A 26,275-nucleotide genomic window follows, 5' to 3' on the forward strand; every position below is an offset into this window, starting at 1 on the left:
TTATGCCCTTAAATCACAGAGACATGGCACACAAAAAACTTAATAGGTAACATTTCACATATGTTTACTTTACATCAGCACAATTTTGGAACCAAAAATTTTTTGTTTAACCCCTTCATGACCAAGCCTATTTTAACATTAATGACCAGGCCATTTTTTGCAATTCTGACCAGTGTCCCTTTATGAGGTAATAACTCAGGAACGCTTCAACGGATCCTAGTGATTCTGAGATTTTTTTTGTGTCATATTGTTCTTCATGTTAGTGGTAAATTTAGGTCGATAATTTTTGCGTTTATTTGTGAAAAAATCAGAAATTTGGTGAAAATTTAGAAAATTTCGCATTTTTCAAATTTTGAATTTTTATTCTGTTAAACCTGAGAGTTATGTGACACAAAATAGTTACTAAATAACATTTCCCACATGTCTACTTTACATCAGCACAATTTTGGAAACAAAATATTTTTTGTTAGGAAGTTATAAGGGTTAAAATTTGACCAGCGATTTCTCATTTTTACAATAAAATTTACAAAACCATTTTTTTAGGGACCACCTCACATTTGAAGTCACTATGAGGGGTCTATATTGCAGAAAATACCCAAAAGTGACACCATTCTAAAAACTGCACCCCTCAAGCTACTCAAAACTACATTCAAGAAGATTATTAACCCCTCAGGTGTTTCACAGTAACTAAAGCAACGTGGAAAGAAAAAATGGACATTTTAATCTTTCCAACAAAAATTTTTTTTAGCATCAATTTTTTCATTTTCACATGGGCAACAGGATAAAATGGATCCTAAAATTTGTTGGGCAATTTCTCCTGAGTACACCGATACCTCATATGTGGTCATAAACCACTGTTTGGGCGCACGGCAGAGCTCAGAAGTGAAGGAGCACCATTTGACTTTTTGAATGGAAAATATCCTGGAATGTTTAGCGATTGCCATGTCTCGTTTGGAGAGCCCCTGTGTGCATAAACATTGGAGCTCCTCCACAAGTGACCCCATTTTGGAAACTAGACCCCCCAAGGAACTTATCTAGATGCATAGTCATCACTTTGAACCCCCAGGTACTTCACAAATTGATCTGTAAAAAAAAAAAAAAGTACTTTTTTTTCACAAAAATTTTCTTTTAGCCTCAGTTTTTTCATTTTCACATGGGCAACAGAATAAAATGGATCCTAAAATTTGTTGAAAAATTTCTCCTGAGTACACCGATACCTCATATGTGGTCATAAACCACTGTTTGAGCGCACGGCAAGGTCCGGAAAGGAAGGAGCACCATTTGACTTTTTGAAAGGAAAATTAGCTCCAATCGTTATCGGACACCATTTGGAGAGCCCCTGTGTACCTAAACATTGGAGCTCCTCCAAAAGTGACCCCATTTTGGAAAATAGACCCCCTAAGGAACTTATCTAGATGTGTAGTGAGCACTTAGAACCCCCAAGTGCTTCACAAAAGTTTATAACACAGAGCAGTGAAAATAAAAAATATTTTTTTTTCCTCAAAAATGATTTTTAGCACACTATTTTTAATTTTCACAAGGCTAACAGGAGAAATTGGACCACAAAAGTTGTTGTCCAGTTTGTCCTGAGTACGCTGGTACCCCATATGTGGGGGGGAACCACTGTTTCGGCACATGACAGGGCTCAGAAGGGAAGGAGCGCCATTTGACTTTTTGAAATGCAAATTACTTCTAATCGTTAGCGGACACCATGTCGTGTTTGGAGAGCCCCTGTGTGCCTAAACATTGGAGCTCCCCCACAAATGACCCCATTTTGGAAACTAGACCCCCTAAGGAACTTATCTAGATGCATAGTGAGCACTTTGAACCCCCAAGTGCTTAACAAAAGTTTATAACGCAGAGCCGTGAATATAAAAAATATTTTTTTTCCTCAAAAAATTATTTTTTAGTGCGCAATTTTTTATTTTCACAAGGGTACCAGGATAAATTAGACCCCAAAAGTTGTTGTCCAGTTTGTCCTGAGTACAATGGTACCCCTTATGTGGGGGGGAACCACTGTTTGGGCACACGTCAGGGCTCGGAAGGGAAGTAGTGACATTTTGAGATGCTGACTTTGATGGAATCGTCTGCGGGCATCATGTTACATTTACAGAGCCCCTGATGTACCTAAACTGTGGAACCCCCCCACAAGTGACCCCATTTTGGAGACTAGACCCCCCAAGGAACTTATCTAGATGTGTGGTGAGCACCTTGAACCCCCAAGCACTTCACAGAAGTTTATAACACAGAGCCGTGAAAATAAAAAATATTTTTTTTCCTCAAAAAATTATTTTTTACTGCGCAATTTTTTATTTTCACAATTGTACCAGGATAAATTAGACCCCAAAAGTTGTTGTCCAATTTGTCCTTAGTACACTGGTACACCATATGTGGGGTGAACCACTGTTTGGGCACACGCCGGGGCTCGGAAGGGAAGTAGTGACATTCTGAGATGCTGACTTTGATGAAATGGTCTGCGGGTATCATGTTACATTTGCAGAGCCCCTGATGTACCTAAATTGTGGAACCCCCCCTCAAGTGACCCCATTTTGGAGGCTAGACCCCCAAGGAACTTATCTAGATGTGTGGTGAGCACCTTGAACCCCCAAGCACTTCACAGAAATTTATAACGCAGAGCCGTGAAAATAAAAAATATTTTTTTTTCCTCAAAAAAAATGATTTTTAGCCAGCAATTTTTTTTTTCACAAGGGTAGCAGGATAAATTGGACCCCAAAAGTTGTTGTCCAGTTTGTCCTGAGTACGCTGGAACCCCATATGTGGGTGGGGACCACTGTTTGGGTACACGTCGGGGCTTGGAAGGGAAGCAGTGACATTATGAAATACTGACTTTGATGGAATGGTCTGCGGGCATCATGTTACATTTGCAGAGCCCCTGATGTACCTAAACTGTGGAACCCCCCACAAGTGACCCATTTTGGAAACTAGACCCCCCCAAGGAACATATCTAGATGTGTGGTGAGCACCTTGAACCCCCAAGCTCTTCACAGAAGTTTATAATGCAGAGCCGTTAAAATAAAAAAATATTATTTTTTCCTCAAAAAAAATTATTTTTAGCCAGCAATTTTTTTTTCACAAGGGTAGCAGGATAAATTGGACCCCAAAAGTTGTTGTCCAGTTTGTCCTGAGTACGCTGGTACCCCATATGTGGGTGGGGACCACTATTTGGGTACACGTCGGGGCTCGGAAGGGAAGTAGTGACATTATGAAATGCTGACTTTGATGGAATGGTCTGCGGGCATCATGTAACATTTGCAGAGCCCCTGATTTTGGCTGGAATTGAGATCTGACAGCATGTCGCATTTGGAAAGCCCCTGATGTACCAAAACAGTGGAATCCCCCCACAAATGACACCATTTTGGAAACTAGACCCCCCCAAGGAACTTATCTAGATGTGTGGTGAGCACCTTGAACCCCCAAGCGCTTCACAGAAGTTTATAACGCAGAGCCGTTAAAATAAAAATATATTATTTTTTCCTCAAAAAAAATTATTTTTAGCCAGCAATTTTTTATTTTCACAGGGGTAGAAGGATAAATTGGACCCCAAAAGTTGTTGTACAGTTTGTCCTGAGTACACTGGTGCCCCATATATGGGGGGGAACCATTGTTTGGGCACACAAAAGGGCTCGGAATGGAAGTAGTGACGTTTTGAAATGCAAACTTTGATGGAATAGTCTGCGGTCGTCGTTACGTTTGCAGAGCCCCTGATGTGCCTAAACAATAGAAACCCCCCACAAGTGACCCCATTTTGGAAACTAGACCTCCCAAGGAACTTATCTAGATGCCTGGTGAGCACTTTGAACCCCCAAGTGCTTCACAGAAGTTTATAACGCAGAGACGTGAAAATTAATGAAAAAAAATTTCCACAAAAATATTTTTTTGCCCCCAATTTTTTATTTTCCCAAGGGTACCAGGAGAAATTAGACCCCCAAAGTTGTTGTGCAATTTTTCCTGAGTACGCTGATACCCCATATGTTGGGGTAAACCACGGTTTGGGCACACGTCGGGGCTTGGAAGGGAGGGAGCACCGTTTAAATTTTTGAACACAAAATTGGCTGGAATCAATGGTTGCACCATGTCGCGTTTGGAGACCCCCTGATGTGCGTAAACAGTGGAAACCCCACAATTCTAACTTCCACCCTAACCCCAACACACCCCTAACCACAGCCCTAACCCCAACACATCCCTAACCCTAATCCCAACCCTAACCCCAACACACCCCTAACTCTAATCCCAACCCTAACCATAACCCTAACTACAAGCCTAACCCAAATCCAACCCTAACCCTAATTCCAACCTTAACCCTAATTCTAACCCTAATTCCAACCCTAACCCTAATTCCAACCCTAACCCTAACCCTAATTCCAACCCTAACCCTAATTCCAACCCTAACCCTCTTTCCAACCGTAACCCTCTTTCCAAGCCTAACCCTAACCCTCTTTCCAACCCTAACTCTAACCCTCTTTCCAACCCTAACACTAATGGAAAAATAAAAATAATTTCTTTATTTTATTAGTTGATCCTGCCTATGGGGGTGATAAACGGGGGGTTTATTTACTTTTCATTCTATTTTGATCACTGTGAGAGTTTATCACAGTGATCAAAATGAATGAATGGAAATTGCAGCCGGCGGGCGCACTGCGCATGCGCTCGCCATTTTCCAATATGGCGGCGCCCATGGTCCGGGACCACGGGACACCAGGAAGGGGGTGGGAGGGGGGCGATCGGAAGCTGGGGGGAGCGGAGGGAAGGCAGGGGGGCAGATGATGACAGCGGCGGCACATCGCCGTTGTCATTCAGTGGCGGGGGCAGATCGCCCCCGTTAACGGGTGGGGGGGTCGGATCGCTGTCATCAGCCATGTCCGATGCTACAGCAGCAACGGACATGGCTGGATTGTAATATTTCATCAATTTTCATTGATGAAATATTACTATCGCTCTGATTGGCTGTTTCACTTTTAACAGCCAATCAGAGCGATTGTAGTCATGTGGGGGCAAAGCCATGCCCCCCATGGTGAAGAACAAAACCCCCTGTACCTGCGGGTCGGGTGACCTTTCAGTGACCTAGGTCACCAGACCCGCAGGGGGGGCTTTAAAGTCATGACGCCACATAGGCATCACTGGTCAGATTTGCACCAGTTTTCATGACGCCTATGTGGTGTCATTGGTCATGAAGGGGTTAAAAAATGAGCATTTAACTTTTTTCACAAAAAAATTACTTCAGGTCCAATTTTTTTTAATTTACCAAGGGTAGCAGGAGAAATTGGACTGCAAAATTTATTGTGCAATTTGTCCTGAGTATGCTGATACCTGATATGTGGGGGGGAACCACTGTTTCTCAGAAGGGAAGGAGCGCCGTTTGACTTTTTCAATGCAAAATTGGCTGGAATTGAGATTGGACGCCATGTCACGTTTGGAGAGCCCCTGATGTACCTAAACAGTGGAAACCCCCACAAGTGACCCCATTTTGGAAACTAGAGCCCCCAAGGAACTTATCTAGATATGTGGTGAGAACTTTGAACCCACACGGGCTTCACTGAAGTTTATAACGTACAGCAGTACAATTAAAAAATCATATTTTTTCCACAAAAATGATCTTTTCAACCCCAATTGTTATTTTCCCAAAGGTAACAGGACCCTAAAAGTTATTGTGCAATTTGTCCTGAGTACGCTGATACCCCATATGTGGAGGTAAATGACTATTTGGGTGCATGGCAGAGCTCGGAAAGGAAGCAGCGCCATTTGACTCTTTTGGCTGGAATTGAGATCGGACACCATGTCGCGTTTGGAAAGCCCCTGATGTGCCAAAACAGTGGAAACCGCCCACAAATGACACCATTTTGGAAACTAGACCCCCCATGGAACTTATCTAGATGTGTGGTGAGCACTTTGAACCCCCTAGGGCTCCACAGAAGTTTATAACGCCCGGGCGAGAAAATAAAAAAATCATATTTTTTTCACAAACATTTAGTCCCCAATTTTTTTATTTTCCCAAGGGTAACAGGAGAAATTGGACCCCAAAAGTTGTTGTCCAATTTGTCCTGAGTACGCTGATACCCCATATGTGGGAGAAAACTACTGTATGGGCACATGTCGGGGCTCGGAAGGGAAGGAGTGACGTTTTGGAATACAGACTTTGATGGAATGGTCTGCGGGTGTCATGTCGCATTTGGAGAGCCTCTGATGTGCCTAAACTGTTGAAACTCCCCACAAGTGACCCCATTTTGGAAACTAGACCCCTACGGAACTTATCTAGATGTGTGGTGAGCACTTTGAACCGCTAAGTGCTTCACAGACGTTTATAACGCCCGGGCGTGAAAATAAAAAATCATATTTTTTTCCACATAAATGATATTTTTGCCCCCAATTTTTTATTTTCCTAAGGGTAACAGGAGAAATTGGACCCCAAAAGTTGTTTTGCAATTTGTCCTGAGTAGGCTGATACCCCATATGTGGGGGTAAAACACTGTTTGGGTGCATGGCAGAGCTTGGAAAGGAAGGAGCACCGTTTGACTTTTTCAACGCAGAATTGGCTGGAATTGAGATCAGATGCCATGTTGCGTTTGGAGAGCAACTGATGTGCCCAAACAGTGGAAACCCCCCAATTCTAACTCCAACCCTAACCCCAACACACCCCTAACCCTAATCTCAGCCCTAACCCTAGCCCTAACCCTAATCCTAGCCCTAACCCTAGCCCTAACCCTAACCCTAGCCCCAACCCTAACCCTAATGGGAAAATGGAAATAAATTCATTTTTTAAATTTTATTATTTTTCCCTAACTAAGGGGGTGATAAAGGGGGTTTGATTTACTATTTATGGTGGGTTTTCATGTTTGGCAGCTGTCGCACGCTAAGAGACACTTTTTATTGTAAAAATAGTTTTTGCATCACCACATTTTGAGAGCTATAATTTTTCCATATTTTGACCCACCGAGTCATGTGGGGTCTTATTTTTTGCGGGACGAGTTGATGTTTTTATTAGTACCATTTTCGGGCACGTGACATTTTTTGATCGCTTTTTATTCCGATTTTTGGGACACAGAATGAACAAAAACCAGCATTTCAAGAATTTCTTTTGGGGCGGTGCGTTAACACCATTCCGCGTGTGGTAAAATTAATAAGGCGGTTTTATTCTTCGGGTCAGTATGATTACAGCGATACATCATTTATGTCTTTTTTTATGTTTTGGCGCTTTTATGCAATGAAAACAATTTTATGTAAAAAATAATTATTTTTGCATCGCTTTATTCTGCGAGCTATAACTTTTTTATTTTTTCACTGATGATGCTGCATGGCAGCTCGTTTTTTGTGGGACAAGATGATGTTTTCAGCGATACCATGGTTATTTATATCTGTCTTTTTGATCGCGTGTTATTGTACTTTTTGTTCTGCAGTATGATATTTAACCATTATTTTTTGCTTTGGTTTTTATTTTTATTCTTTAAGGGGTTCACTAAAGGGGTTAACTAATGGGACAGTTTTATAGGGCGGGTTGTTACGGACGCGGTGATACTAAGTATGTGTACTTTCATTGTTTTGGGGGTTTTTTATTTCCAAAAAACGAATTTATTCAAGAATATTTTTTTTTTAATTTATTTAGCGATTTTTTTATAAATTATTTTTACACTTTTTTTTAACTTTATTATACTGTCCCAGGGGGGACATAACTGATCTGTCACATCACAGATCGTTGTGACAGATCGGCGATCTGTCACAGGCAGTGCTGGAGGCTGCCTCATGCCGGCGCTTTGCAGGCATGAGGAAGCCGGCTCCCTGCAAGCCCCCGAAGGTCCCCACCCCTATTTTGGATCCGGGGACCTGGAGGGAAGGAGGTCCCCGCAGCAGAGCTGCGTATCGCGCTGCTGCGGGGGTCTCAGGGAAGCACGGAGGGAGCTCCCTCCCTGCCAATGCTTCCCTAAACCAGGGGTTAATGTGTCGGGGGCGGTCCGTGACCACCCCTGACACATAGTGCTGGGTGTCAGCTGTGATAATTAGCTGACATCCGACTGCGATCAGCAGCGCTCCCCCTGTGAGCGCCGCTGATCGCTATGACATACTATCCCGTCCATGGGCATAGGGGCTCGGGTCCCATGGACGGGATAGTACATCAGATGGCAGAAAGGGGTTAATATGCAAAGCAAAATTCTTCCACAGATCCAAAAATAGATCGTGACAGCAAGCTGTGGCAAGAAGATTTGCTGTGTCTGTCAGTGTAGTGTCCAGATGCTGGAGGCGATATCAGGAGACTGGCCAGTACACCAAGAGATGTGGAGGGGGCTGTAGGAGGGCAACAACCCAGCAGCAGGACCGCTACCTCCGTCTTTGTGCAAGGAGGAACAGGAGGAGCACTGCCAGAGCTCTGCAAAATTACCTCCAGCAGGCCACAAATGTGCATGTGTCTGCACAAACGGTTAGAAACCAACTCCATGAGGATGGTCTGAATGTCCGACGTCCACAGATGGGGGTTGTGCTCACAGCCCAACACCGTGCAGGACATTTGGCATTTGCCACAGAACACCAGGATTGGCAAATTCACCACTGGCACCCTGTGCTCTTCACAGATGAAAGCAGGTTCACACTGACAGACGTGAAAGAGTCTGGAGACACTGTGGAGAGTGATCTGCTGCCTGCAACATCGTTCGACATAATACAAAATCTCAATGGCAAGAATCATAATAAAGGTAGTAGTCGGGACAATATCACCATCACCACCTAGCATTAGCAGCAGGAAAACTCCATTAACCGTATAAACACATAGAAAGAAAGGAGTCTATATTCATATTATAAAATCACCTCACTATTTTATTGGATAAATATCACACATTTAAGACAAAAAAGTAGTACAAAGATATGGCAGAGTAAAAATTTGAGAGATCAGGGTGCAACACTAGTGCAGTAATCCGGACAATAGGGTATTTAATTATATATATTTGCCAGTGCTAAAATACATATACCGGGCCCCATAAGACAGAAAAAGGCGGAGGTATGATAGACACTCAGTGAGGTGTGCACATAAGCCAGTGATCCCTCCCCCATCTGTCAGTGGGTTGTAACCCCAATCACTGTCTCTTACCCATGGCTGTCAGGAGACTCTGCATGCTGTGCCCCGACGCGCGTTTCGCGAGGGCTTCTTCCGGGGGCCGTTGCGATGTTCACTGTCTCATTGTCCACCCTATATACCTCCCCTCCATGTGTCCCATATAGCGCTAATTGCAGCGCATGTTTCCGGAAAAGGAAACCGGATGTGACGTCACGGCCGGCGCCGATGACTGAACACACATCGCAGGAAGTCCTGCTGATGTAATTGACACACACAGCACATCATTATGCACCGCCGGGACTCACAACCCGGTCACATCCGGGAGCATGCGCACAAGCGGTTAGCATAGTACCGCATACTTCGCCACAGGATCATACCATACCGCCGTCAAAGCAGGAGGTATAACTCCACTCATAAACCACCTTTTCCATTCACATTATTCGATCAAGAAATAACATAACTGCAATTCTCCTTTACAGAAAGCGTATTGTAATAATATCATATATAATAAATTCATCTACCAAAGTGCAAAAAATATATAAATAAAGTGACAAGTGCTAATTGTAAATATATGTGATGATAATACTATTACATAGATACAGTTATGGCCAAAAGTATTGACACCCCTGCAATTCTGTCAGATAATACTCAGTTTCTTCCTAAAAATGATTGCAAACACAAATTCTTTGGTATTATTTTCTTCATTTAATTTGTCTTAAATGAAAAAACACAAAAGAGAATGAAGCAAAAAGCAAAACATTGATCATGTCACACAAAACTCCAAAAACGGGCCAGACAAAAGTATTGGCACCCTCAGCCTAATACTTGGTTGCACAACCTTTAGCCAAAATAACTGCGACCAACTGCTTCCGGTAACCATCAATGAGTTTCTTACAATGCTCTGCTGGAATTTTAGACCATTCTTCTTTGGCAAACTGCTCCAGGTCCCTGATATTCTGATATTTGAAGGGTGCCTTCTCCAAACTGCCATTTTTAGATCTCTCCACAGGTGTTCTATGGGATTCAGGTCTGGACTCATTGCTGGCCACCTTAGAAGTCTCCAGTGCTTTCTCTCAAATCATTTTCTAGTGCTTTTTGAAGTGTGTTTTGGGTCATTGTCCTGCTGGAAGACCCATGACCTCTGAGGGCGACCCAGCTTTCTCACACTGGGCCTTACATTATGCTGCAAAATTTGTTGGTAGTCTTCAGACTTCATAATGCCATGCACACGGTCAAGCAGTCCAGTGCCAGAGGCAGCAAAGCAACCCCAAAACATCAGGGAACCTCCGCCATGTTTGACTGTAGGGACCGTGTTCTTTTCTTTGAATGCCTCTTTTTTTCTCCTGTAAACTCTATGTTGATGCCTTTGCCCAAAAAGCTCTACTTTTGTCTCATCTGACCAGAGAACAGTCTTCCAAAACGTTTTAGGCTTTTTCAGGTAAGTTTTGGCAAACTCCAGCCTGGCTTTTTTATGTCTCGGGGTAAGAAGTGGGGTCTTCCTGGGTCTCCTACCATACAGTCCCTTTTCATTCAGACGCCGACGGATAGTACGGGTTGACACTGTTGTACCCTCGGACTGCAGGGCAGCTTGAACTTGTTTGGATGTTAGTTGAGGTTCTTTATCCAACATCCACACAATCTTGCGTTGAAATCTCTTGTCAATTTTTCTTTTCCGTCCACATCTAGGGAGGTTAGCCACAGTGCCATGGGCTTTAAACTTCTTGATGACACTGCGCACAGTAGACACAGGAACATTCAGGTCTTTGGAGATGGACTTGTAGCCTTGAGATTGCTCATGCTTCCCCACAATTTGGTTTCTCAAGTCCTCAGACAGTTCTTTGGTCTTCTTTCTTTTCTCCATGCTCAATGTGGTACACACAAGGTCACAGGACAGAGGTTGAGTCAACTTTAATCCATGTCAACTGGCTGCAAGTGTGATTTAGTTATTGCCAACACCTGTTAGGTGCCACAGGTAAGTTACAGGTGCTGTTAATTACACAAATTAGAGAAGCATCACTCACATGATTTTTCGAACAGTGCCAATACTTTTGTCCACCCTTTTTTTTATGTTTGGTGTGGAATTATATCCAGTTTGGCTTTAGGACAATTCTTTTTGTGTTTTTTCATTTAAGACAAATTAAATGAAGATAATAATACCAAAGAATTTGTGTTTGCAATCATTTTCAGGAAGAAACTGAGTATTATCTGACAGAATTGCAGGGGTGTCAATACTTTTGGCCACAACTGTATATAAATAACCCAGCCAAAAAGGCCAAGTTATATAAATTGTGATACCCATTAAAGGAATAATAAAATGAGGCAAAAAAGTGAAAAAACAAAAAAAAAAGGGCAATGTCATGGCATAAACACTAATTACATGTACCAAAAGTATCAATTCCACAGTGTTTGGAACAATATGCCTCAGCAGGAGAAATATATATCTTCCTACACAAATATAATATAGAACAAGGTAGACTATAGAAATCAAGTTCCAATGCAATCTCCTATGATAATTTGATAGCATAAAAAAATTATTCATCCCACAAATAGAACAACATGATAGTCATGGTAGAAAAGACATCATGGTCCTCTAAATACGATGTATGCAATATATAAAATCTTCATTTTATTATTCCTTTAATGGGTATCACAATTTATATAACTTGGCCTTTTTGACTGGGTTATTTATATATCTATGTAATAGTATTATCTCCACTTATATTTACAATTAGCACTTGTCACTTTATTTATTTATATATTTTTTGCACTTTGGTAGATGAATTTATTATATCTGATATTATTACAATACGTTTTGTGGAGAATTGTGATTTGTTATTTCTTGATCGAATAATGTGAATGGAAAATGTGGTTTATGAGTGGAGTTATATCTCCTGCTTTGACGGCGGTATGGTATGATCCTGTGGCGAGGTATGCGGCACTCTGCTAACCACTTGTGCGCATGCTCCCGGATGTGACCGAGTTGTGAGTCCCAGCGGCGCATAATGATGTGCTGTGTGTGTCAATTACGTCGGCAGGACTTCCTGCGACGCGCTCAGTCATCGGCGCCAGCCATGACATCACATCCGGTTTCCTTTTCCGGAAACATGTGCCGCAATTAGCGGTATATGGGACACATGGAGGGGAGGTATATAGGGTGGACAACGAGACAGTGAACATTGCAATGGCCCCCGGAAGAAGCCCTCATGAAATGCGCGTCGAGGCACAGTGTGCAGAGTCTCCTGACAGCCATGGGTAAGAGACAGTGATTGGAGTTACAACCCACTGACAGATGGGGGAGGGATCACTGGTTTATGTGCACACCTCACTGAGTGTCTATCATACCTCCGCCTTTTTCTGACTTATGGGGCCCTGTATATGTATTTTAGCACTGGCAAATATATATAATTAAATACCCTTTTGTCCGGATTACTGCACTAGTGTTGCACCTTGATCTCTCATATTTTTACTCTGCCATGACTTTGTACTACTTTTTTGTCTTAAATGTGTGATATTTATCCAATAAAATAGTAAGGTGATTTTATAATATGGATATAGACTCCTTTCTTTCTATGTATTAGAACATCCTTCGACATGACCAGTTTGGCAGTGGGTCACTAATGGTGTGGGATGGCATTTCTTTGGAGGGCCTCACAGCCCTCCATGTGCTCGCCAGATGTAGCCTGACTGCCATTAGGTACTGAGATGAGATCCTCAGCCCCCTATATGCTGGTGCGGTTGACCCTGGGTTCCTCCTTTTCTCCTAATGCAGGACAATGCCAGACCTCATTTGGCTGGAGTGTTTCAGCAGTTCCTGCAAGATGAAGGCATTGAAGCTATGGACTGGCCCACCCATTCCCCAGACCTGAATCCGATTGAGTATATCTGCGACATCATGTCTCACTCCATCCACCAACGTCACATTGCAGCACAGACTGTCCTGAAGTTGGTGGATGCTTTAGTCCAGGTCTGGGAGGAGATCCCTCAGGAGACCATCCGCTGCCTCATCATGAGCATGCCCAGGCATTGTAGGGAGGTCATCCAGGCATGTGGAGGCCACACACTACTGAGCATCTTTTCCTTGTCATGAGGCACTTCCACTTAAGTTGGATCAGCCTGTAATTTGATTTTCTACTTTGATTTTGAGTATCATTCCAAATCCAGACCTCCATGGGATATTCTTTGCTTTACATTGATAATTGTTATGTTAGGTGAGAAGAAGTACTTTGAATTGGATCCTATAATAAATGGGCAGTCAATGTAACGACTGTCGAAGAGCGGACGTGTCTGAGTACCGATTAGCCAAATGAATGACCCTGGCTGCTGTATTAAGTATGGACTGGAGAGGGGAAAGTCGAGTAATGGGGAGAGCAATTAATAGAGCATTGCAGTAGTTCAGGCGGAAGTGTATAAAGGCGACAGTAAGGGTTTTTATTGTTTCCGTGGTGAGAAAAGGGTAGATTCTAGAGACGTTCTTTAGGTGTAAGTGGCAAGAGATTGTTTATGGGATGTGAAGGAGAGATTGGTGTCAAACATAATGCCCAGACAGAGCGCCTGCTGCCAAGGTGTTATTATGGTGCTACCCACGGAGAGGGAAATGTTAGGTTTAGGGAGGTTAGTAGATGGCGGAAGCAGAAGTTCAGTTTTGGGGAGGTTGAGTTTCAGATAGAGGGTGGACATGATGTTGGAGACTGCGGACAGACAGTCACTGGCATTCTGTAGTACAGCAGAGGTAAGGTCAGGGGATGACGTGTATAGTTGTGTCATTAGCATAAAGATGGTACGGAAAGCCAAATCTGCTGATGGTCTGTCCAATTGGGGCCATGTAGAGCGAGAAGAGAAGGGGGCCCAGGACTGAGCCCTGAGGTACCCCAACAGTGAGAGGAAGAGGAGATGAAGTGGAGCCAGCAAACAAAACACTGAAGGAGTGGTAAGAAAGATAGGAAGAAAACCAGGAGAGAGCAGTATCCTAATGCCTAGTGACTGGAGCCTAGAGAGTAGGAGACGGTGGTCAAAAGTATTGAAAGATGCAGAAAGGTTGAGAAGAATGAGCAGAGAGTGTTCACCATTACATTTCGCTGTCAGAAGGTCATTGGTAAATTTGATGAGTCCAGTTTCAGTCAAATATTTTGGGTGGAACCTGGACTGTGAAGGGTCTAGGAGGAAGTGAGTGAAGAGGTAACGGATAAGACGGGAGTAGACTAGGCACTCCAAGAATTTAGAGATGAAGGGGAGATTGGAGACTGGTCTGTAGTTGTTTTTGCAGGATGGGTTGAGAGCGAGTTTCTTTAATAATGGGGTAACGATAGTGTTTGAAGGAGGATGGGAAAATGCCCGAGGAGAGGGAGAGATTAAATATTGTAGCTAGGTGAGTTGTGACAACTGGAGAAAGAGACTGGAGGAGATATGAGGGAATGAAATTGGTAGTGCATGTAGTCGGACGTGAAGAAGAGAGGAGTCTGGAAACGTCTTCTTCTGTGATGGGATCAAATGTGGAGAGTGAGCCAGGGGAAATGCAGGGAGGGATGGAAGTCACAGCACTTAGTGGTTGGGAGCGGATTTCCTGATGGATGTCATCATCACAAATGTCTGTGATAGGGGCTTGTGCTTTTGGAGGAGGAAGTGAAAGGTGTCTAAAAGTTTCTTGGGGTTGTTGGATAGTGAGGAGATCGGGGTGGTGATGTAGGTCTGTTTGGCGAGGTGAAGGGCAGAGTTATAGGTCCTTAACATAAATTTGAAGTGGATGAAGTCTTCTGGTGTAATAAACGCATACAAAACTTTATTTCATAATGTTGGCAGTGGATTATTCAGGATACTCTCCAAGCGTGTAACAACAGAGCTTCTTTATTCAGGAACAAACAGGCACAATATATGATAAGCTTAATAGATCAGGAATAAATCATTTGTGTGTCTCTATCTGTGCAGCATCTACAGCAGGCTGCTTCTCTCATACACAGACACAGGAAAACAGGAAATACAGTCACATGCTCTCCCTGTGTGAGTCTCTGGGAGTTTTTTTAAAACTTTATAAACAGCATACAAATCTAGCAACTAAACACTCAGACAGGAATAGAGTTGTTGCACCAAACATATTCCAACACATAACTATGGATACACAAACCCACTGAAAACATTTAAAAACATGTGAACACAAAACAATCATTATCCAACACCCATGGTACTACATCAAATGCCTAAATGGCCACAAATGTAGTAAGGAGCAATAAAAAAACAATATTTATATATGGAATGAAAACCACCAAAGAAGGCTGATTAATATGAGCAAATCACATAGTACTACACTTGCATGCATAACGATAGATAGAAAGAGCCTTGTAGTCAATACTACCTCATATGCTCCATAAGCGCTCCAGGCCACAGGAAAATACCATAGTGAGCAAAAGGAGAACAAGGATCAGGGGTGTGGGGAGAACCCCACACATATCGCTGTTCTGCGACAGCATTGTCAGGAGTAGTGTGAGGCCCACTCAAATATTTCACCTCCCCTGAGCTTAACCTGTAGCTACGCCTCTGGCTAGAAGGCATGCTGAGATAGATATTGTACAGCAAGGAGCAGACAAAGCTTCTGTTTTAAAGGTAAGAGCATAATTCTGCTTGAGACGAGCAAAAGTGTTGTCCATGGTCCTAAGTCTGACGGTAAGTTTCTAATGGATTCTGGTAGTGCGCCTAGTACTCTGTCAGGAGCACTGAGCCATGAGGAACAATGAGGCAGCTGGCTGGGTAAAATTCTCAAATTACTCTGAACATTTCTGAAGAGCTTCTAACTGCATACTGTCATGATCCATGCTGGATCATGGCTGATATAAAGCATAGGTAACCTTTTTTTCCCTAAGCTTTGTGCTTAGAGATGGTTTTCCCCCGGTGGCCAGTATGGTCATTGCACTGTGTGCTTAAAGATAGTTTTGCTCCGGTGGCCAGTATGGTCATTGCACTGGTGTTTTTAGAGATAGTTTTGCCCCCCGGTGGTGGTTAGTGTAATTGCACGGGAATTACTAACAGGTGTGTTTACTCAATAAACGTGTGTCAGTTCTGCTCACTCTCGTTGGTGATATTGTTGGTCTTTTCAACCATGCTGGGTGAAGGAACGAGCTGAGGAGAGTCCAGGACAGCTCAGTCAGAGTCCTTGAGTGGCAGCTATGGTGTCAGCAAGGAGTTCGTGTAAAGCATGGTGGAGTGGCAGCTATGGTGTCAGTGAAGAATTCTTGCAAGCTTGGTGGAGTGGCAGCTATGGTGTAGAGCTGCACTCAGTTGCTGGACTCTTTTGCTGGAAGCTGCACTCAGGTGCTGGACTCCATTGCTGGACAGCTGCACTCAGGTCCTGGACTCCGTTACTGGACAGCTGCACCCAGGTGTTGGATACGGTGGGAGGAAGATGCACTCAGGTGTTGGATTCTGTTGCCTCGGGCAAGTGCATCAGAGCAAAGCTAAGTGTTTCCATGTTTGTCACTTTTCCTCATGTTGGTGTTAGTACAGCGGTGGGGTCAGCTTCCTAGTAAGGAATAGGTGTAGGGTGTGCTAGGGTGACAGGTATCCTGATCGGCGACAGGTGAGGAACCTGTATAGGGAACGCTAGGAGTGTTAGGGACACTGACTCAGGAGAATGCAGGAGGTCTCCACATCCCCCGTTCCCTATCGCAGGGCCCACCATTGTAAATGTTTCCCTATCCCCTGTGTCTTGTTGTATTAGTTACCGGCCTGCGGGCCGAGTCACACTGGACAATTACACGCGCCGGGTCCTGTTGTATTAGTTACCGGCCTGCTGGCCGTGTCGCACAGGACGGGGCACATGACACATACAGGTGTGCAAATAATTTTACAATTTAACTTACAGAGTAAATCTCATCCCAATAAATTACATGTCACCATATCAATGCTGCCAGTGGGGTTATAGCACATACAGTGGGTACGGAAAGTATTCAAACCACTTTAAATTTTTCACTCCTTTTTTCATTGCAGCCATTTGGTAAATTCAGGACTGTTTCCTGAGTCTAAGAACATGTAGTTGTTCGAAGCGTGCACAGGTCCCCCCAGCGATCTTCCTCCGGTATTTACGGGTTGGGGTATGGACTTCAATCATGATTTTAATGGACATAATAAAGATTTGAATTTTACTTCATCTTCTAGGAGCTGGATCTTTTCATACACTCATGTTACTTCTACGTCGAGCAGAGACGTGACCCGTGCTGCGAGTTTCAATGAGAACTTAGAAGGGTGAGCTGGATATCTCTTTTTCTACTCTCTCTGTAGTATTGGATACAGTTTACAGACACCTCCTTCATGGCAAGTGTAAAACCGCTGCTGCATTCTTCCCGAGAGGCATAGAATACCTCCACTTGCTGTGGGGTACCGATCTTCCTTAGACATCAAATAAGCTTAAGCTTATCAAAGTCCAACTTATGATTTGTAAGAAAGCAGGAGGTATGGTCCTCCTGGGCAGGTATGTGATGTAAGTCCCAGGAAGTCTGTACCAGTATCACTAGGTTACTGAAAGGTTTTTATTTGACTGGATTTTGGGTCCGGCATTTAGGAGCAACCTAAAGAGCCTGCGTGGGAAAGGTCTCTCCCATACTCCAGTCAGGGTTTTGCATGCATTGAAACAGGCAGCTGCGTTAGCCCAGCATACTGTTGTGTTGGAGCTGGAGAAAGACCATTAATGCTGGACTGTCTATGCTAACCTTACCCAGAGAAAGGACTGTTTCGTTATTTATCTATGCTGAATAAATGACGGCTTGTTTTTCATTTGTGCTGAAGAGCAATTACAGTTTAAAGTCTGAATGTCCTTGTAAGGGTAGCTACAGTGTTGCAAAACATGGTCTGAAAGCATGGAGGAGCTTGTTAAGCAATTGGTTTAGAGCAATCTGCAGCAGCAGTTTGAGCAGAAGCAACAGCAGATGACTCTCATGACAGAAATTGTCCGGGCCAGGGAGACAGCTTCTCCTGGATGCAAAAGTGACAGTACCCGAGATGAACAATGCGTAAGACCTTGCAGGAAATTACTCTGGAGGACAATGTTGAGGCTTTCCTGATTGTCTTTGAGAGGGTGGCAGACAGAGAGAAACTGTCCCCATACCAATGGCCTGAGGTCCTAGCTCCGTACCTCACTGGGGAACTGCATAAAGCATACTATGACCTTGCCCTGTAGGATGACAAGGAGTACGGCAAGCTAAAGGTAGAATTATGACATGTTTGTGTGTAACCCTGGAATTCAGGGCAAAACGGGTACACTTCCTGCGCTACCAAAGGGGCAAGCCTTCCACGTCCCATATGTTTGACCTGTTACACCTGGTTCAAAAATGACTGCAGCCTGAAAACCTGCTCTCCAGCACAGATGGTGGAAAGACTAATGGAGTACCTATTCTGAGGTCACCTTTCTGGGATATCCAAAAAAGGGGGTCCAAGTCCATGTCTGAGGGGTGCCCAAAGACCCAGAAGGGTCTGGTACCATTGTCTGTTGGAAGTGTGGAAGTGTCATGCCCCAGGTCATATTGCAGCCCATTGTCCAATGGTATCAGATCTGATGGACTACTCCATAGATGGATGGTGGTTCTAATTTTTTGCACATACCACTTGCTGTGCCATTCCTTACCCTGGTCAGGGACCTAAGTTGTGCCAGATGACGGTGAATGGTGTTACCGTGACTGAACTGCTAGACTCAAGGAGTTTGGTTACCTTATTAATTGCCACACATCTACATCTGCTAGTGCTTGGGAAGACTATGGGGGTAATGTGAATCCATGGAGCCGCCAAAAACTATCCCATGGCCCAGGTCAACATATGGGCAGACTGTGGTTCTGTATCCAATGAAGAAGGAATTGTAGAGGACATATTGCATGCTATTCTTGTTGGATGAGATTTTCCTTTGCTCTTGGACTTATGGGCTAAAGCTTTAGCACCCAGTAGTCCGGTATGCTGCCAGCAGTTGGCTATGGTAACAAGGTCACAAGATGTAACCAGTGAATTTCCTTTCACTGTACTGGCTAGAAAAGAGGATTAGGAAGAATCCCCTGACCCCCTGAAGCAAAAATCCCAGACCTAGAGAAGTCCCAGAACATGAGGCTGACCAGCTCATGGACTTAATGGTGAATGGTTCTCTGGAAAATTTAAGGGTGTTAAATTTTTGTTCCAAATTTAGGAGCCAGGTAAAATGGTGCCTTCTCAAGCCACAAGAATCACAATTCAGGGTGCATAATAGGTCGGCTCGAGTGAGACAATTAAGCCTGAGTATCAGGTACATCTATTAGTACCTATGGTGGAGAGCAAGTTCCTATTGATGCAAAGGGTAGGAGAGGTCAACTATAAAAAAAAATACTGACCAGGGAAAAGGACACTTTTCTGATATATCATATCAATCTACTAAAACCCTGGAAGAATGAGAACTTGTTCAAAATCTCTTGTTTGTTGGCACAGTCAGAAGCCAACATTTGCTGATGTCAAAGTGGCAGAAACATCGTTTTTCCAAAAACAGTAGTGTCAAAAAGTGGTTCATCACAGTAGGGACATGTTCTCAGAGATACCAGGTCTCACTCATGTAATCAAGCATGATATAGTATACCAACTGAGCCTCATACTCATGTGAATTTAATGCTATATGGGAATTTCAAAGCCTTGGGGGTAATTTCAAAGGAGGGATATAGAGCTGGTCTTGCCCCTCGTGAAAAAACAAGTTAGAGCATTCCTGGGAATTGTAGGCCATTACAGGGGGATTGTCCCTAAATTTATCATAATATCATAGCCTCTAACTAATCTCCTATAGGGCACAAAATATTTTATGGTTAAGTGGTCTCTAGAGGCTGAAAGGGCATTTCAGGAGCTTAAACTTGCTCTCTGTAGGCAAACAGTGTTGGTAGCACCAGATCCCTTTATAGAGTTCATAGTCCAGACAAATGCATCAAATGTCAAGCTAGGAGCTGTCATGTCCAAGGAGATCAATGTGAAAGAACACCCGATAGTCTACTTGAATGGAAAGATTTCCTCATTCGCGGAATATGACTCAATTGTAGAGCATAGACCCATTATGCTACATGGAAATGGAGAGGCTCTGTAGAGGATACACTGTTTGTTGACAGAAGGAGCTCAACAGCTTTTGGCAGAGGTGGGGGGTGTAAGAAAGCAGATATTAAGGTCTTAGATGATAGGCATGTGTCACCGAGGCAGCTGGCCTCAGAGATGTAAGTCACAGGAAGACTGTACCAGTAACACTAGGTTACTGAGAGGGTTTTTATTTGAATGAATTTTGGGTCTGGGATTTAAGAGCAACCAAAAGAGTGTGGGTGGGAAAGGTCACTCCCATACTCCAGTCAGGGTCTTACAGGCATTATAACAGGCAGCTCGGTTAACTTAGCAGAGTGTGTTGTGTTGGAGCTGGAGAAAGACCAGTAATGGTGGACAACCTATGCTAGACACTGAAAAGTGCCTTTAATACCAAGTTGTGAGACCATTTTTGATTTACTTTGCCTTACCCATATTAAGCACTGTTTTTGTTAACCATGTGTGCTAAAGAAAGTACCATTTGTAATTCATTTGTGCTGAAAAAATGCTGTTTTTAAGTTTGATGTAATATTTATGAGGGAAAATAGACTTTATTCTATTTTGATATAAGCAACCTATGCGAGTGCATATCCAAGAGGCTAACAGTGAGCAGAAACACCTACAGAGGGTAAAGAGCAGATGGATGTACTAGATAGTAACTATAGGGAGGTCAAACTAGTATGGGGCAGTTCGCATCTGAAATATGGGATTTTTTACTTCCTCTTGATCAGCATGCTAGGGTACAGATTCAACTAAATGGACTTGTCGTCTTTCAATCTTAAAACATTTTAAAATGTTATGAAAACAAAAAGTTAAGTGCAAACTTGCAAAACTTTAATTTGTAACATAATTGCATTGATTCTATAATGTCAGTGCTCTTAGAAAGCTTTGTAAGTTATTTCTTCATTCCAGAGTTAGTATCTACAGTCAGGCCGTAGGAAACAATACAAAAAATAATAACTGTGTTTACTAGCTATACATTTAATAAAGCATACAAATAATTCTAAGTAAGGAGGAAGCGGAGTGCCATGAGATAAAATATTGCACTGACAGTTTAACACAATAATTAATTTAAAGGCTATAATACCTGCAGCGAAGCCGAATCCTCAAGGAATTTAATTTTAAAATTTTACAGCCTCAGATTGAAGGGTATATTCTTTCAATCTGATTGCACTAAACTGCAAGGCCGAGCAGCTTTTAGTATTCCTCTGGATTTAATAGAGTTGTCTTTGAGTAGCCTTGCACAAGTTAGCTACAATATAAAAAATAAAAAATATCTTTCCCCTGCTACCTGATTGAAAGCTACTTGTAATTGCATTATGATTAGAAAAGCAGCATGTTATGACTCAATGTTAAAACATTTTTCTGAGTCACTTACAGTTGATTCCTGAGAGAAATTCTACTGCTTCAGTTTCACAGTTCAATGGGTTTTGAGATAAATGTTAAAGTGAAAAAAAATAGCTTTCTCCCATTTTTGAGGTTTATATTTTAGGGTACCATCATTTTGAATGATAATATGTGGAACAAGCAAGTCATACAGCCAACAATTAAGTTATTTGACTCTCCGATAAACGTCAGACAGAAAACGAAGTCCTCCAAGTTAACTTATTTTTACACCTCATCCAGCACAATGACGACCAGCACAGACAGCACAGCAGCATCCTGCATACACTAAGACCCCTGATCATGTGACCCCTGACTCCTCCCCTCCTGTGACCTCATCACAGGTCCTGTGTGTGCAGAGAATCCCATTCCCAGCGATGTCATTGCTGGGATTTATCAGGGTTGTGGTGGTCGGTGCATGGGGGGCATGGCAGCGACCGTTGGGAGCTATGTACGGTATCCCAGACAGCGTGAGTGGGTTCCTCCAACTTGCCAGTGCCCCGGCACTTGCTCGGGTGCGCCGGGTGCTGACGCCGGCCCTGGGTGAGGGCCTATTTTTTTGCATGCCAAGCTGATGTTTTTAATGATACCATTTTGGTGCAGATACGATCTTTCGATCGCCAGTTATTGCATTTTCACGCAATGTTGAGGCGACCAAAAAAACGTAATTCTTGGCGATTTTAATTTTTTTCTTGCTACACCGTTTAGCGATCAGGTTAATCCTTTTTTATTGATAGGGCGATTCTCGATACCAAATATGTATATGGTTATTTTTTTATTGTTTTATTTTGAATAGGACAAAAGGGGGATGATATCAACTTTTGTATTTTTTTTAAATTTTTTTATATTTTTAAAAACTTTTTTTTTTACTTTTGGCATGATTCAATAGTCTCCATGGGAAACTAGAAGCTGCCATAGCCCGATTCGCTCTGCTACATAGAGGCGATGATCAGATGGCCTCTATATAGCAGAATTAGTGAATTGCTATGAGTGCCATCCACCGGATGGCGCTCACAGCAATCCGACATGGAAAACCATAGAGGTCTCCAGGAGACCTCAGGTTGTCATGTCAACACACCGGTGACCCGCGATCATGTGATGCGTGTCACCAGTGAGCTTATTTCTGGTGCGATTGCCGGAAGCGCTTGTTAAATGCCGCTGAGTTTAACAGCGGCATTTATCTAGTTAATAGCCGTGGATGGATCGCGATTCCACCCTCGGCTATTGCGGACACATGTCAGCTGTTCAAAAAAGCTGATCCGTCCCAGGAAAGATGTGGGCTCACCACTGGAGCTCACATCTAAGGCGAAGAAAAGACATGCGCCATACTAGCACGGTGCATGTCGCAAAGGGGTTAATAAATTGTGGGGTTCATTTTTTCCTATTATCCCTTGTGAAAATGAAAAAATTAGGGCTAAAACAAAATTTTAGTGGAAAAAATATAATTTCTCATTTTTTTATTCCACATTGCATTAAACCCTGTGAAGCACGTGAATGGTTAAACTTTGTGACAGCAATAAACAAACATGAATAGTTCAATAGCAAAATAGGACTTGAAAAAATGTACATTTGCTGCTAAATGTTTAAACCTTCTAACAGCCTAACAAAATAAAATATCACTAGAAAAATTATGCTGAGTCAAAGTACATAATAGTCACTGGGTGTGATGTAGAGAGAGAATCAATTGCAATATCTAGCTGTTGGAATGGCTAGACATACTCGCGAACGCATTTGCGTCTCCAATGAGCGGTGTTTTGAATTACAGGATGCATCTGCATCCCCAACGATGTTGTGCGTGCGTCGTGACGTCATGACACTCTGGTGGGCGGCGTTAATGCGGCCTGGTGGACATAGAATCTTTAAAATGTCGTCCAGGCGTTCAGGTCCATGGGGGGAGGCTGAGGTGCGCTTCCTAGTGAGCGAATTGGATGCACAGGACTACGATTGCATCAGGCGTGACCGTCCTATGCTGCACAAAAAGAAGGTACTCCGAAAAATATGCAGAGGCCTTCAACGCAGGTTTGGAGTACAGCGGTCAACCACGCAGATATGCAAAAAACTTGTGGACCTGCGCTTTCGATCAAGTGAGCGACTCGCCATCATCCGCGCTGAAAACGAAAGGGAACGGGGTGAGTGTTGGCTGCATATGACGAGGTTCTGTTGTGTTTGTTTTGCCAAACAAGACCTGTAAATTTGTATGTGCATAACTTTTTTTTTTGGGGGGGGGGCTTGACATTAATTTTTTATGCACCAAATTTGAAATTTTTTTTTTGTTTATCATGTTGTCTGTGTATAATGTCAATGGACATGCACAGTCTGTCTGGGCAGGTGGTTACTTACCGCACCATAACAGACTGTGCACGTTCTGCCTTTGAACTGTCACAGTGTGAAAACACGCAGCATGGTGTCAACAGCCTTCAGCATTGTTCTAATGCATATCAATGCTGGTGCATTGTAATGTGTTATACAAAAAGTGAAAGTGAAAGTAAAAAAAAGGGACGAGTATAAAATGTTTTATTTTTTACAAAACATGTAATAAAAAACCAATAAAAATTTAAAAAATGATGCAAAAAATTCCATACAAATTCCTCTTTAAATTTCATTTCAAATCTTAGAAAAATATTATGAAAAAAAAAACTACTAAAGCCTGTGTCCATTAAAATAACACCTCTAAAAGTGTCCCCAAATAGTCACCCCTTCTGTGAACGTTGAGAAAAAACAAATTGTCCAAGTGGTATCATCATACCACTATTTGTAAATGGCATTAAAGCGTGATCAAAAAGATGGATATAAAAAAAATGGTACCACTGAAAACGTCATGTTGTGGAGATGCAAAAAAACCTTAAAAATAGGGATGTAACTTATTATTCAGTTTTTTGTGTGCCATATCTCTGTGATGCAAGAGCGTAAAAATTCAAATTGTTAAAAATCTCAGATTACGAAAAAAAAAAGCTTATTCAAAACATGTAACCTAATGATATGAATATAATGTTTTGCTTTTCCCTAGAACAACCATCACCGTCTGCGCCACCATCTCCAGCTGCACCACCATCAACACCACCATCTCCTGGTGTTCCCGCAGCTCCAAGTTCCCCTGCAGCAACCCCTTCTCCAGCTGCCAGCCCGCCGCCACATGCGGGTTTCTCTACAGCATCACTCCGTGATATTGGGGCAGGCTCTCCTTCCGGTAATTAAAGCACATATTATAAGCTGTAATCAAGTTGTACTGGATCCATGTGTTTTGAAAGAATGTAGGACTGTCATGTAATATTTATTTTTGTTTGTTTCCCCTAGCCGGTGGTGCCATGGGATCTGGGTGGGCTATGAGCTCATCATCGGTGGGAGCAGAGCCGCCACTAAACCGTAAGTATTAAAACAACTACCATGTACCTTATTTTGATGTTGCTACAGAATTGACAGGTTTACTTTTACCATGTCACCTACAGAAATCCCCACCGCACAGGACCTGCTGGCATCTCACCGGCAGATGAGGGCAGCGATGGCTGCACCTCCGACAGCAATGGACCAACCTGGAGTGATGCTGGAGAGATTCGTGGCGGGCCTATAACAGGGTGGCAGGCCAAATTAGCTTTGTTTGAACTCTTTTGTTTATAAAAAAAAGTTTAAAAAAAGGTGATATAAATATATTATATATTTAATAAAAATATATATATATTTAAAGTTTAAAAGCGCAGCTGTGTCGTGTTATTTAATAATAATGGCTTACTTGGCCAGCATATAAGTGTAACCATTATTGATGAAGCAGACCACAATTCAGTATAAAAATAAAATTTTTATTAAAATACAAAAAATGTTTTAAAAAATATACACAACACAACAGAAAACCTTAAAAACTATTTCCACCACTACAAATGTTGGTAATATGTTTCATTGTCATTACCACGTTGCCTTGGTGGGGTATAAAAAAAGGGTGGTGGAGCAAGGTTTGTGTTTTGCTGAGGGTCTATCCCCCTCCTCATAGTTGTTTCTAGAGGCTCTTGATTGTGTGACCATGAATACAGAGGGTAGTGATGTCTGTCCACGACACCAGACGTGTCACTAAGTTTTCCTGTAGCATGACCCGTTCAGCATGAACACGTTGTGTTGGCTCTAATGTCCATAGCTTTTCATCCACATATTGAGCAAAGCCGCTAATCTGTGGTTGGGTCTGTGGTGTAGTTAGGACTTTTTTTGCAAGTTCTAAAAATTCAGGAGTAGCCGAGGTGGGGGGCCTTCCTTTTTCGACCTGAATATGTTAGTCGCCACGGCACAGATGTAGATGGTGGCTCTATAGTTTCCTCCTCTTGTAACGTTGCCATGCTGTCATCGTCATGTGAGTGACAGAGGTGTTGAGACAGCCTCTTCTGTGTCCTGCGTGAACAGAAAATGCATGTTAAATCACAAACCAAAACTAATTTATCATCACACTACAACACCCAAATACAGCAAAGCGTTTGCATAGGATATCACGATCATCAGTCACAAGCGTTCATGTTAACTGGAAAATAATGTGAGGACGGGACTAGTATTAATGGATATTAACTGTCCTTCAACGGTATGAAAAATGGTTAGGCCTAAACAGGTTAAGTTGTATACTTATCAGTACATGAAGGGATATGTTTTGCAATGTGCTAGATTTATCATTTAAAATTTAAATTTTCTAGTCAACTATGGCATGTACATTACAATGTTAATTACAAGAAAATAAGGTACTTACATGTCCGACAGGGGAGTCCGGCTGGATCTCAGGGTCTGGTGCCAACATTGATGTCATTCTTCTGGGTACTT

General features: G+C 42.7%; 1 long non-coding RNA gene across 1 annotated transcript in view; it reads left to right on the forward strand.

Annotated features, from left to right (window-relative positions):
- The window catches only part of LOC141089381 (uncharacterized), a 66,780-nt gene extending 41,625 nt beyond the window's left edge, over nucleotides 1–25,155 (forward strand). The window contains exons 2-4 of the long non-coding RNA XR_012232266.1: nucleotides 24,495–24,674; nucleotides 24,782–24,850; nucleotides 24,934–25,155. This is a non-coding gene — a long non-coding RNA (uncharacterized lncRNA). The remainder of the gene's footprint in view (nucleotides 1–24,494; nucleotides 24,675–24,781; nucleotides 24,851–24,933) is intronic.
- Nucleotides 25,156–26,275: the final 1,120 nt, after the last annotated feature.

The sequence above is a fragment of the Dendrobates tinctorius genome, unplaced genomic scaffold, assembly GCF_039654945.1.
Source record: "Dendrobates tinctorius isolate UK_male_01 unplaced genomic scaffold, ASM3965494v1 ptg000008l, whole genome shotgun sequence".
In the NCBI taxonomy this organism is placed as follows: domain Eukaryota; kingdom Metazoa; phylum Chordata; class Amphibia; order Anura; family Dendrobatidae; genus Dendrobates; species Dendrobates tinctorius.